Below are 13,114 nucleotides of genomic sequence, written 5' to 3'. Positions count from 1 at the left end.
AAGTCACAGTGGGAAAAGTAATAGTAGTAAGCAGCCATGGATTATATTTTAAAAAGGCGCTTTAATGCGCAGTGGCTTATTTTACTGCACATTGAAGTGTCATGTAAAAAAAGTGCTATTACGCTAATGTGCAGTAAAATAGGCTACTGCATATTAAGCGTCACTCAAAAACTGTGTCTTCATTACTGCACATTAAAGTAGCCTACTGCACATTTCTTTAGTAGTTCACATTGTGTCACATTAGAAAAAGCGCCTTAATGTACATGTAGACATGCCTACTGTGTACATGTTGTGGAAATAACCAATTTAAAAATAGCCATGAGAAATGCAATTCAGGAACACCTTATAAAAGCAATCAGCTCTTCAAAGTGTTTGTATCTGGACCACTACTCCTACAACATTCTCTTTTTGCAGTCTGAGTCAGGAGCATGAATGCAGAAAGGTCCCCTTTTCTGCCCTGGGGCTGTAATTACCAAGTTAGGCCAAATAGTACTTATTACCTGCCTGCTTCCTGTTATTTTTGGAACAATCTTAAACAGAGTAGAAGTGCTTATTCAAGGTGTGGGAATACAAAGGATTTCTTTTGCCTCTCCGTATAAACATTGCATTCGTTCAGTATTTAAAATAAAAAGCAGCTAAAGCCCTGCTCCGAAGCCCATTGGACTTGATATTACAATAGTATCAATGGGCTTTGGATCAAACCTTCAAACAGCAATCATAAGTCCTGTAAAAGTCTTTTCCTTGTAGGAGGTGTTGCCCTATCATTCACAGCAAATACTCACTGCCATGTGACAGTGCTTACAAACAAAAACGTTCTTCACTTTCCCAACCTAGCAAAGTATTTACTGTTCACAGAATTAAGTGTGTTAGGTGTGTGTTACGCTTAGACTATAAATAATCACATGTGCTTGTACCTTGAACAGATTGTCAGTTTAAGCATTCTTATATGTATAAAATGTGTTACACTGAAGCAACACTTCCATCCATTCACTAGCAAAAATGGTGTAACTTTTCCCTCAGTATTGCTGAAGTAAAAAGATCACGTTTAAATAGTTTTAAAAACATTTAACCCTATCTATCTTGTATATTTAGGTACTAGTATAAAATACTGCAAAAGAATTTTAATTTCAAATAAGAGATAGTTATATGTCTTGTGCAGTAAGGAGGACTGTAACAGACCCTGTCAATCCAAACTTTGTCCCTTCTAATGAAAGTGTACATGATCTTTTAGACCCAGGATGACCATAATAATTTGAGGGAAATCTGGGAAAGGGTAAGGAAATCCATGATGGGGTGAAGGGGAGGGAAGGGGGCTGTATGAGGGGGTGGCAGCCCACAAACACATGCACACAGATCCCCAATGCCGTGGCTCCTCATGTGCATCCTATCCCTGATTTGACTGGACAAGTGACTCCAGTCGCAGCCCAGCAGGGTCCAAACCAGAGAGCAGCCCATTGGTTGGGGTTCCTGAAGAAAACTGAAACAAAAGTCCTGGATGGGTGTGAACCCACCTGTATGTGCCCGGTTCCTGACTCAGGACCCACAGATTCAGGCAGGTTCTTGCCAATCCAGGCCTTTTGCTTCAATTTTCTCTAATGGCTGGGATGCAGAGATAGCCTCTGAAACCTATGAATGTCCTGGCCAATCTGACATATGATCACCCTATTTAGACCCCACCACATTACATTAGCATACTACCTCCTTGGTTTATACGTTCTCCTTACAAATCTTGTATACAAGGTTATCATATTGCCCTTTGTTTTAATTTTGTCTAGTTCCCCCCCCCACCATATACATTTCAAAATAAAGACTAGACCAGGAGCTGGCAAAGTTTTGGGCAAAGTGCCAACAATGCCTGCAACCCCGACTTGTAAGATGTTGGTATACCAGGGCAGACGGTAGGGAGATGTGAGGGGCCAAGCAAAATGCCTTCAGGGGCCATGCTCTGGCATGTGTGCCATGGGTTGCCTACCCCTGGATTAGGTTTTCTGTGATGAGAAACTGAGCTTTGATCTCCCATATGGTACTGTGAAGGACTGACCACATCTTGTAGGGGTAAGTTTGCCACCTATGTGGAGGCAAATTATGGTAGACTACTCAAAACAGGATTTGTACTACTATTACCACTACTATCACCACCGTGAGTGGCCTTGGTTTTCTTTTAGAGGCATCCCCTGACAAAAAGTTCATAGCACATTCTAAAACATAAAGATCTAGGCCAGTTGCGATTCCAGCTGTTAGTCATGTAAGTGGTCTTAGATAAAGTGTGATTCTATTTTACCCTGCTTGAGTCCCAGAAAAGCTGTTAATGTGAAAGGTGGGTGGCTCCTCCATCTCTTTGCTGCTTTTCTTATGACTCAGTTTTAAAGGTGAGACGATGGCTTTTTACAGAAGTAGATGCTTTAATGGATTTTAAGGGACTTGAAAAAAATGAAATAAAATCACACTTAGGTACCTAAATCCACTCAGATACCTAGCAATTGATAACTAGATCATAATCAGCATCACTTTAGTGGAGGTTTTATTTGAAACCTGGATTTCATCTCCTGGAGTAACTTGAAATTTAATTTGAATACTTATTTAAAAAAAAAAAAGTCCCCATCATTTAACCAGCTCTACTGGAGACTTAGGAAAGATGTATTCTGGAGATCTGGCTCTGTGAACTGTAAACTTTGGTCTGTTTCTCCTAATATATATCTATTTAAAAATCCCATATTTGGTAAATAAAAACCAATAAGGGTGAAATATTTTGGGTAGTCATACTAGTATAAAACAGGACAGATTTTGGTTATCCCAACAAATGCTTTGTGTAACACCAATGGTTCAAGACATTTGTTTTGCCAATTTGATCAGCTGATGAGGTAGGGTAGAAAAGAAGAAAAACTTGGTGTGTCCCTTTTGGTCAGCTAATGAGGTAGGGAAGAGCATGTTTGTACTCTTTTGATGATACCCAGCAACTGGTATGGTGCCTTGGAAACACTGGCAGTCTGGTATAAATTGAGCACTGTTAAGTCTGCTCTAACTCAGAATCATAGAACATTAGGGTTGGAAGGGACCTCGGGAGGTCATCTAGTCAAACTCCCTGCTCAAAGCAGGACCATCCACAACTAGATCATCCCAGACAAAGCTTTGTCTCGCTGGGTTTTAAAAACCTCTGTAACCCAGGTAGTACCTGGTTATGTACTCCCCTCTCCCATCAAAGGGAAAGGTTAGCAGGGCTGTGGGGTGAAACTGCTGGTTGCATGCAGTTTCCTTCCTTCCTCTATAGAGCCAAGCCAGGACACTCTGTGAACTTAACTATATCCAAATTTATTAACATAATAAACCATAAGAAGAAATATAAATATATATATATAATATTATATTTATATATATATATTATTTTTTATTTATATATATTTATATATATTACATATAGTTCCATGTTTTGTATGTGTGTATATATATAGCATTTGTTGTGTGCATGTATGTGTATCTATATATACACACACACATACAAAACATGGAACTAACTATATGTACCTCCCCCCACTCAGGATACAGGTAAGTAAACCAGAACAAAGGATAAAGATCAGGCAATATTGAACTTTATTTATTAAAATACAAACTCACAAACATAAAATGCAAATACACAAAATATGAGGCACTCACTCACAAAATATAAGGTTCATGAAGGTGCAAATTAGCTCTTTAAGTGACACCAAGGCCCAGGCTGACCTGGAGCAGTGGCTGTACCCCAGTGACAAGGGTGCTGGGGGGAGGTTCCCAGTGCCCTTCTGGCCTTTCTTGTCCCACTCAGAATGTCAGGTGATAGAGAAAACCTCCAAACCCCAGGAAGCCCTGCCCCTTCAGGGTTTCCCCTCAAGAGGTTAGTCTCCCAGAGAGGGAGGAAGATCCCTCCTCCCCTGTGGGAATCCCCTTCCCTGGTAACACACAACTCTGAGGCCCCGGAGCAAGGCATCTCCTCCTCCCGCAGGGGGCCTGCAGCTGCTCTGGGCTCTCCCGGCTGCCTGTCTACTCATGGTCCTGTGCAGCCTCTGTGCACTGCTGGCCCTGCCTTATGCTGTGGGTTGGAGACAGCCGGTCTCAGCCCGCTCCTGGGCCCTTCGTGCACTGACCTGTGCACCGTATTCCTTGCCTCATGCCAGGGGCTATGAAGACCCAAACCACCTCAAGTGGCTTACAGGCCGCTCCCAGATCCTCCATGACCTGACCCTTGCACCGTGTTCCTGGCCTCGTGCCGGGTAGGGGTGGGGCAAACCTCTCCCCAGCCATAATCTGATTGGTGGGAATATCCATCAATTGCTTGAAACTGTTTTCGAGCCAGCAACCAGGCTGCTGTTGGCAAACTCGCCACACCTCCAGGGATGGAGATGCCACAAGCTCTCTGGGTAACTTGTTTTAGTGCTTTACTACCCTCCTAGTGAGAAAGTTCTTCTTACTAGCTAACCTAAATTTCCCTTGCTGCAACTTAAGACCATTGCTCCTTGTTCTAACTTCTTCTGAGGTCTAGTGTTGCCCACAATGGGGGAACAACAGGAACTCTGTCCCAGACCTAGGCTTTCTGGGAAGTCTTCATTGGCCAATTTTTCAATGAGCTACAAGTGGCTTTTAAATAGAGCTTAATATTTTTTCATTTTATATTAAAACCATGTAGAGCTCTTCCTTAAAATACAAAAATATAACTAAGCCCAGCCACAATGCTCAGTTCAATAGCTGCAGAGAGATACATGGGGAACAGGGCCTGACTTAAGAACTTGTCCCAGTCCTCAAGACTTCTGTGAATGGCATAGCAAGGGAAATCATGTGATTTCCATTTATACCAAGTTACTTATATGTAGCATGGACTTACATCTCTGTGGGATGAAAGTCAGGTGAAGTCAGGTAAATCTATATCTAGACACTTCCTTAAAGGAAGATCACTATTCCTTGATTTAAGACTACCTCTAGAATCATTATTTAGGGGCTGATTCTCATCTAAATTTGTAACAGAAGTAATCCATCTAAGAGAATTATACAGGTATATAAAGCTGCTGTGAGAGCGGATTCTGGCTTCTATGTATGAATCTATTCTTGTTATTAGATCACAAATGAATATACTTGATATACCATCTCCTTTTGCTTTGTTAATGGTTTCTGTAGTAACTTGGAGACACCCTCATGCTAAGAACTATCCAAATCCAAAACAGAAGGATGGTCACTGCACCATAAGGGTCACTTTCCAAGACACAGCCTCTCTCTACTTCAAAGATAGTTCTGTTTAAAATTAAAACCAGTTTTTCTTTAAAACATATAAGTCATTTGGACCATAGACAATCTTTTTCTTTTTATTTGATAAGTGATTGTTTTCCTTGATGTAAATCAAAGATAATATGTCAAGCCTGCTTTAAAATTCTGGAAAGCTTCATTCCTTTCTTCTAAGATGAAGGAAATCATACAGAAGCACACAGTATTTTGCTAAGCCCTGGTGTTTCTGTAAACTGGCAGGCTTCTTCACCAGCTCAAGAAAAAAATCCAGTGCCACACCCAGGCCCTTCCCTTGGGGCACAGTTTATTAACTCCAAAACAAAACATTAACAAGACAAACCCCCCTGTCCCAATCTAACTGAATTGTCTCATAATTTGATAGGAACCAGCTCATTCCCTCACTCCCCTTCCTAGCTGTGTCTAATAATTAAACAGGGCTGCCGATACTCTGGTGCACTGGCCCTTGAAGGGACAGACCACCCCCTAAGGATGGAAGGATGCCTTGCTAGCTTCTTTCACTTTTGATTTACATTTGTATTTATGTTTTCTTAGATAACATCCACTGAAATTTTTCTCAATGTCTGAAATCATAGATAAGATAGCTTGCCACACCTATTATTATCTTTGTCACCATAGCTAATAGAGTAAAAACACAACTCCTCTACAAGTGTAAGAGAATTTCTTTAACTCCTCTGGGGCTCAATATTTTTGCAATTACATTATACTAAAGTCTCCAAATTAAGACCTCCCCACCCCATCCAGCAAAGCATCTATGCATCTGCTTAAGGGTTTTGTGGTCAGTTGCTGCTAAAATTTAAAAGCTTAGAACTAAATTCCTACCTGGTCAATCGTCATTGAAACTACTCCAATGATAAATTTACCATCTAGTTCAGCTCTCACATTGCCAGCTAAATTACATTTATCTTATTAATCCACTCTTGCTACAAAGGAGTCTGAATTTCTAAAAATTTTAGTAGAGACCACATATTGTCTCTTGGTTATCCTACTACTTTCCTAGTCATCAGCTGAAGTTTGATGGGTGATGTGTGACAGATGATATATTTATACACAAAACTTCAGACTTCAGTATTTATATCTGCCAGTCAAAACCTGCTCAGACAACTGCTTGTAGAGTGAAGGCAAACTGAATTCCTTAATAATCAGAAAATACAGAGCAAAGAGGGACTTTGTTGCTATTAGCAACTGAGGAACAATCATAACTGTATAATGGGATCAGAACTGTACAAGCTAAAGTTACATTTAAATATACTGTGCATGTTACTTGCAGGATTCAAAACTGGTACTTAAATGTGGTAAACCCTCTCAGAAGGTATCAGCATACAGTTCAGTTCAGTTCCACTTGAACTTTGTTGAAAAATTGTTATTTGGTAGATTTGAAAGGGAAGGAATGGCTAAGCAAAGAGTTTATTTTCTATTTTGTACATATTTCGGATTGAACAGCTTGAATGCTAAATTAATTTCAGTTTACATCAGGATTTGTTAGTTGTGCCTCTTCATCTGAGAAGAAACATGAAGTATTCATCTGAGGAGAACAATGAGAAAGACCAGCACTGTTCATTGAAAAATCTAATGCAAACTGTACCTTAATCCCATCTCCAGTCTACAAAAAATCAAATACAGCCTAGATATTTTAAGATGGAAATTGTACTAACCAGAGAGGGGTGAGCAGTCTGGGCAACTGCTTTGAGGCCCAACTCACAAAAGATTCTAGTTGGCTAAGAGTGAAAGTCACCCAAAATAGGAGTGTAAAGGCCACTTATACTGGGTCCCACAAGTCTGATGCTTGTTCTGGTCCTGAGTGACACTGACATTTTTACAGTTAGTCTAGACAAAATTTTGGTAGGTGGAAGTAGTTAGGAAATATGGTGACATGTGGGTAAACACTGAACTCATTTAGTTGGTAGCACAAATATATATTAGAAATGTCTAACTCATTATTTTTCCAATACATGGTATAAATATGAACATGGGAAAGATGAAGAAGATATTTTTAGTATATTAATAAGGCAGACATCATAGAGGAGAGTTATTGTGGCCCTATAAAACTATAAAGACTTCATAAGTTTCTTTGTGTTAAGAAGCCTACAGAATGAATTAAAAAACTTTTAACTGGAACATTTTATAGTGATGTTTCTCCTTTATACTTTGTGGCTATGTTTTCCTATTATCAAGACATTGCATATTTTCAACACCCGCCCGGTCCTGTGGTATTATATTTATTTTTTTAAAGGTCTGAGTGACAAGTACATTGATATAAGTGAATCATCATTTTGCAGGCATGAAATTTTATCAGATTGGTTTTCAAGTAGATTTATACATTTGAGAAAGTGCATCTGCCATAGCAGATTAGTCTTGAGAAGATAAAACATTTGTTTTAGTAATGTGTGTTAGAATTTTACACTTTAGACATGTGAAGCAAATTAGATAGTGCACAGCATCTTGTTAAGTATATCCTGGATATCAGATCCAGTAACCAAAGCTAAGCTGAAAGGATATTAGTGTGTTAGATTACTGGAGGAAAGCCAAGTTTCCATTCTCTGTTGATGCCACTACTTTGTGCTCCAAAACTGCAATTTGGGGGTAGGTGCTAAAGAGACTAGTTTTCCTGTGTTTCATAATGGTATGGCAATTTCTGCTGTAGAAATCTTCAAGGGCTGTAATATAAGGGTGAAGGGAAAAGAGAAAGAGGCCCTTGCTATCTACATATAGAAATAGCCTCTGGAGGCAAGACTCTCCTGAAACAGCCACAATGATTTATGGACCAACATCCACTATCAGTTTAAATGAGGGCCTGTGCCTCTGGAGAATCTTAATGCTTCATGTCAAACTTAAGAATAAAATAATATACCATATTATTTACTCGCATACTCTGTCCAATATCAGCCCTCCAAAATTGGTCTAAAGTAGGGAAGCTGATTGTTTTTCACTGGAATAGAAGCAACGAGGTATAGAAGCATGCAGACACTGGGGTCTAATGGCAGCTAAGGTGACTGCTGCTTCTATCTGGCCCTAGCAAGCAGAAGGAGCAGAGTCCTGGATTAATCTTTTAACAGCTACTAAGAAATCTGTAGTAGCTATTGGTTGAGAACTGTGGCTTGTGCCTGAACAGAAACTGAGCTGCTGCATGTCGCAAGCAGCTGTTTGGCCCACAGCCACTAGCCCCAGTGCTTCTGCTGCTGGGCACACCGTAGCCACTGTTTTCCCCAACCATTACAGCTGCTGCCTCCATTGCTGCTGTAACTGCCTATGCTGCTGCTGGCCATACCACAGCCACAGCCTGCCCTCTGGATTTGGCCCACAAGGAACCATATAGTCTGGATCCATCCAGGGGAATGGGGTGAGTTTGACACACTTGATACAAATGATTTTTTATGCCTCTAATAATTCTCATCATCCATCTCAGAATCTCTTCTCTTTCTACAATACCTCCTATGGGGTGACTAAAACTGAACACAGTGCTTCAGGTGATGGCATTGCATTGACTAAAGTAATAGCATTATAAAATGTCCATATTAGTCTCTGTTCTTGTCATCTTGTATCATATCATTTTGTTTGCTTTCCATAAGTGCCTAAGCCAGGGGTGTCCAACCTTTTTGAATGTGGGGCCGGATCACGAACTTTTTATCACCCAGTGGGCTGGCGAGCCATATTCAAAGACCTCACAGGAAGTGACATCACATCAGGAAGTGATGTCACATGACCTTTGACACCAATGAAGTTGCAGGAAGTGACAATGAAATGGATCTGCTCCACATGGGAACTTACCCTGTGCCTCTGTCCGCCCCAGCTGGACCTGAGGTGCACCCAGCTCCATGCGAGAACTTACCTCATGCCTCCATCCACCATGCATGCGGGCAGGGTGCAGGCCATGCTGCAGCTCCTCAGGCCACATGCCGGGGGCAAGGGGTGGAGCCCGTCCCTAGCTCATCCAATCAGGCATGGCTGGGGCAGCCCCGCTCCACGCAGCCCTCTGGGCAGCTGCAGCAGGACCCGGCTTGCTGATGAGCCGGGCCCCATGGGGGTAAGCAGCTCCCCTCCACTCGCTGCCGGCTGGGGCCCGTGGGCTGGCCCTGCCTGCCTTGCCACTAACCCACTGCTGTTGCCCTGCCACCACAGATCCGTGCTCCGCCGTCACGGCTCCACACTGCCACCGCGGCTCTGTGCTCCGCCGCCACGGCTTCGCACACTGCGGTGGCCCTGCCACCACCACGGCTCCATGCTCCACCACCATGGCTCTGTGCTTTGCTGTTGCCGCCGCCGCAGGCCAGATAAAATGGCTTGGTGGGCCGCATGGCGGTCCACGGGCCGTATGTTGGACAAGTCTGGCTTAAGCACATTGAACAGAGGGATCCTTTGAGTAATTCACAATGTTGCATTGGTTTTTTCCTGAGCTGCAATAATCTACAGACACTCCAGAAGTGGCAGAATGATGGGTGGGCAATCTTAGAATATTATTTTGAACCATGACATTCTGGAGGCCTAGACTGACTGATTTTCCATGGATCACAAGAGGCTTTTAGATTAAAATTCCTAATTTGTCTTTATATGTTAAAACCATGACAGGGCTCTATTACTCTTGCTTAAAATACTGTACAGAAACAGAACTAAAAACACCTTTATCCTAGAAACAATAGCCACATAGCAGTATGTAGGTAACAGAAAGGAGACCCAATTTAGGAATTTGTCACAGTTTTGAACATTTCTCTAGATAGCACTGTTGTAACTAATTCATAACTTTATAAGATGTGTAAACAGTCCAGGTTATTCCATACAGAGGCACATGTGTATGGTTAAGGGCCTGCACATATGTATGGTTAAGGGCCTGCAGACCAAGCCCTATGAGGAGAGACTAGAGAACCTGGACCTTTTCAGCCTCCGCAAGAGAAGGTTGAGAGGCGACCTTGTGGCTGCCTATAAGTTCATCACGGGGGCACAGAAGGGAACTGGTGAGGTTTTATTCACCAAGGCGCCCCCGGGGGTTACAAGAAATAATGGCCACAAGCTAGCAGAGAGCAGATTTAGATTGGACATTAGGAAGAACTTCTTCACAGTTAGAGTGGCCAAGGTCTGGAATGGGCTCCCAAGGCAGGTGGTGCTCTCCCCTACCCTGGGGGTCTTCAAGAGGAGGTTGGATATGCATCTAGCTGGGGTCATCTAGACCCAGCACTCTTTCCTGCCTATGCAGGGGGTCGGACTCGATGATCTATTAAGGTCCCTTCTGACCCTAACATCTATGAATCTATGAATCTATGTCTTGGCATTTGTCAACACTGCATTTACTTATCATGGTGTGCATTCATCTGTCTTATTTAGGTCCCTCCAAAATTTCCCTGCATCCTTCTTGGTCTTGACAAATTTTGCTACTCTTGTGGCTCACCCTTTTTTCAGATCAGTTAATAAATACATTAGCAATACTGCTTATAATGTAGAAAATAGGAGTAGCCCACCGTAGTCCTTTTATAATAAAAGGTCTGTAGTCAAGGTAATAAATCAATTGTCTTAACTCAACACATTTCTCATCTAGATAGTGGTTATTTAAATAATGACATTTATTCAGTGGGCACAGTTCTTTTGATAAGTTCAGATCGTTTTTCAATTAGATAACTATTTTGTGACATTGACACTATTTTTGCATGTGTCATTTTTACACTTAAACCCTAAATGACACATTATAATGAAGCATGAAGAATTTCTCCAAATTCTGGCTTTTTTTTTTGTAGCTGTAGCTTTAAAAGAAACAGTATTTCACTACAGTTTTTAGAAAGAACACAGTTGTAGGGAATTAGAAGCCTGAATAACCTGGGAATGGGTAGGGACATTTTTTCTAAACCTTACAGGTAGCAGGTACAGAATTTCATAATCTTTCCTTTATTTTAAAGTCTTGTTAGACATTTAAACACACTTAACTTCTTGAGTAATCATATTGTGAACCTCTTGGAAATTGAGAATTATACAAAGTGAATAGAAATTCTTTGTGAACATTTCTGTGAGATCCCTAGAAGGCATTTTAGTTAGTCAAAACTAGTGAAAAAAGAAAACTATACTTTAAAAATATTGACTCAATGCAGAGACTTTATCACCTAAGCTACATAAATTATTGTGAAACAAATGACTTTTTTAAAGCACTGAGAACTGAATAGCTTAAGGGTCTGTAGCTAATTGGCTACAGGCACCTTCAACTCTAGATCACCGATTTAGATGAACAAAATGATAGCAACCAAAAATCAATACTCTTACTTTATCAATTGTTTGATGCTTTCTGAGAAATAAGTTGGTGATGGTGTCAATCAGTTTCCATTGGACATAGCCTTGCATAACAAATGTCAGATTCTGGCAATCAAAGTGAAGGGACCAGTGACTGAAAGAACATAGAGGTTGAATGCAACCTGTTCATTGCATGTGAGAGGGGATATTTTTGTTAAAGGTTTTGGATCTGATATCTTGAACAAGATAAGAGTGCAGAAAATGAAATGGCAGGGCATATCATGAGAACTGATGAGAGAAGGCATGTGAGCTACATTTTGGAAGCTGAGGTGGAGGATATCAGACCTCAAGGTAGATCAAGAAGGCAACAATGAGAAGATTATATAAAAACTCCTCTGGAAGGGATAGCTGAAGATGTGACAAAGTGGAAGGAGACTGCACAAGATAGAAAGGCTGTAGTTAAGGTGGTTATAAGGCCTTGAGGTCCATGACACAAGAGAGAGAGAGGTGGTAGAGGCAGATTGATGTATTGTATTCCACATGATCTGGGGCTGAATGGAAGATGTTATTTTTTGAATTTGCTATAAAACATGTCACAGCTGATCTGCTCCATTGGTGACATCTGTTTATACCCTAAGTCTATTTAATAGGTGGAATAGGATCTGGCCCTCAGTGTTAAGATGATATACGGTTGTAGGATTCTGTGGGTGGCAATGTGCATGACAAGGTGGTTTGGTAAAGTGTTAGACTGAAGTTGTGGCATCAGTGTGGTTTCTGAGGGACTGGTAACATGGGGTGCCTGTGCACAAGCATGGAGACTGCTCCAACTACTTGAGTCTGCTGGAGCATGGTAATTACCATACTTCAGCAACCTCCTGCATCTCATCTATCAGTGTCCCCTTGCTCCAAAATGGCAGAAGGGGTGCTTTATTTAAAGCTCATTGAATGGGGGCCACTGATACACAAGACACTGCTGTGCTTTAGTTACAGTGGCTCTCAGAGATGCTCTAATTAAAGTGCTGCCACTCCACCACCTGAGCACATGTAAAAGTGCCCATGACGGGTGTAAAATAAGGTGACTTAATGAAGTTAACTTAACTAAGTCAACTTAAGCCACATTGGAGTGTACACGCACATAGCTCTTTGACATGGTGGCAGCCATCTTGTGAGCTAAGTTGACTTAACTAATGCAACTCATGATAATACACTTTGGAGGTGTATTGTCTTGTGCCACAGTTAAGTTGGCTGTGCTTTACATATGTGTGTATGCTCTGACAGTTATGTCAACTTAAAAAAGTTAAGTCGGCTTACCTGTCAGAAAGTTAGTATGCAAGTTTTAGGACTGCATGGAAACATCTTGTGCCTTTCTGGGCACATGGCATATGTCTGGAAGATGGTATAAGTAGAGTGTGTGGAGGGGGCAATGTGGTTTGTGTATGGGATTGTGATGGCCTGGTCAACTTATAGAGGAAGGCAGCAAAAACAGAATTGATACAGTGGGATATAGTGTAATCGGGGAGGGTGTGGTTGACTTTGGAGTGTTTGGAGCATTGGGGTGTGTGTGTGTGTGTGCATACAAGGAAGCAAGAACAACCAAGCTGGTTTAAGAGGTGTGGCAAGGTTGGTATATATATGTGTGGGT

This window comes from Alligator mississippiensis, chromosome 1, assembly GCF_030867095.1.
Source record: "Alligator mississippiensis isolate rAllMis1 chromosome 1, rAllMis1, whole genome shotgun sequence".
NCBI lineage: Eukaryota > Metazoa > Chordata > Crocodylia > Alligatoridae > Alligator > Alligator mississippiensis.
The sequence above is the reverse complement of the archived record's forward strand: the minus strand, read 5'-3'. Positions refer to the sequence as shown.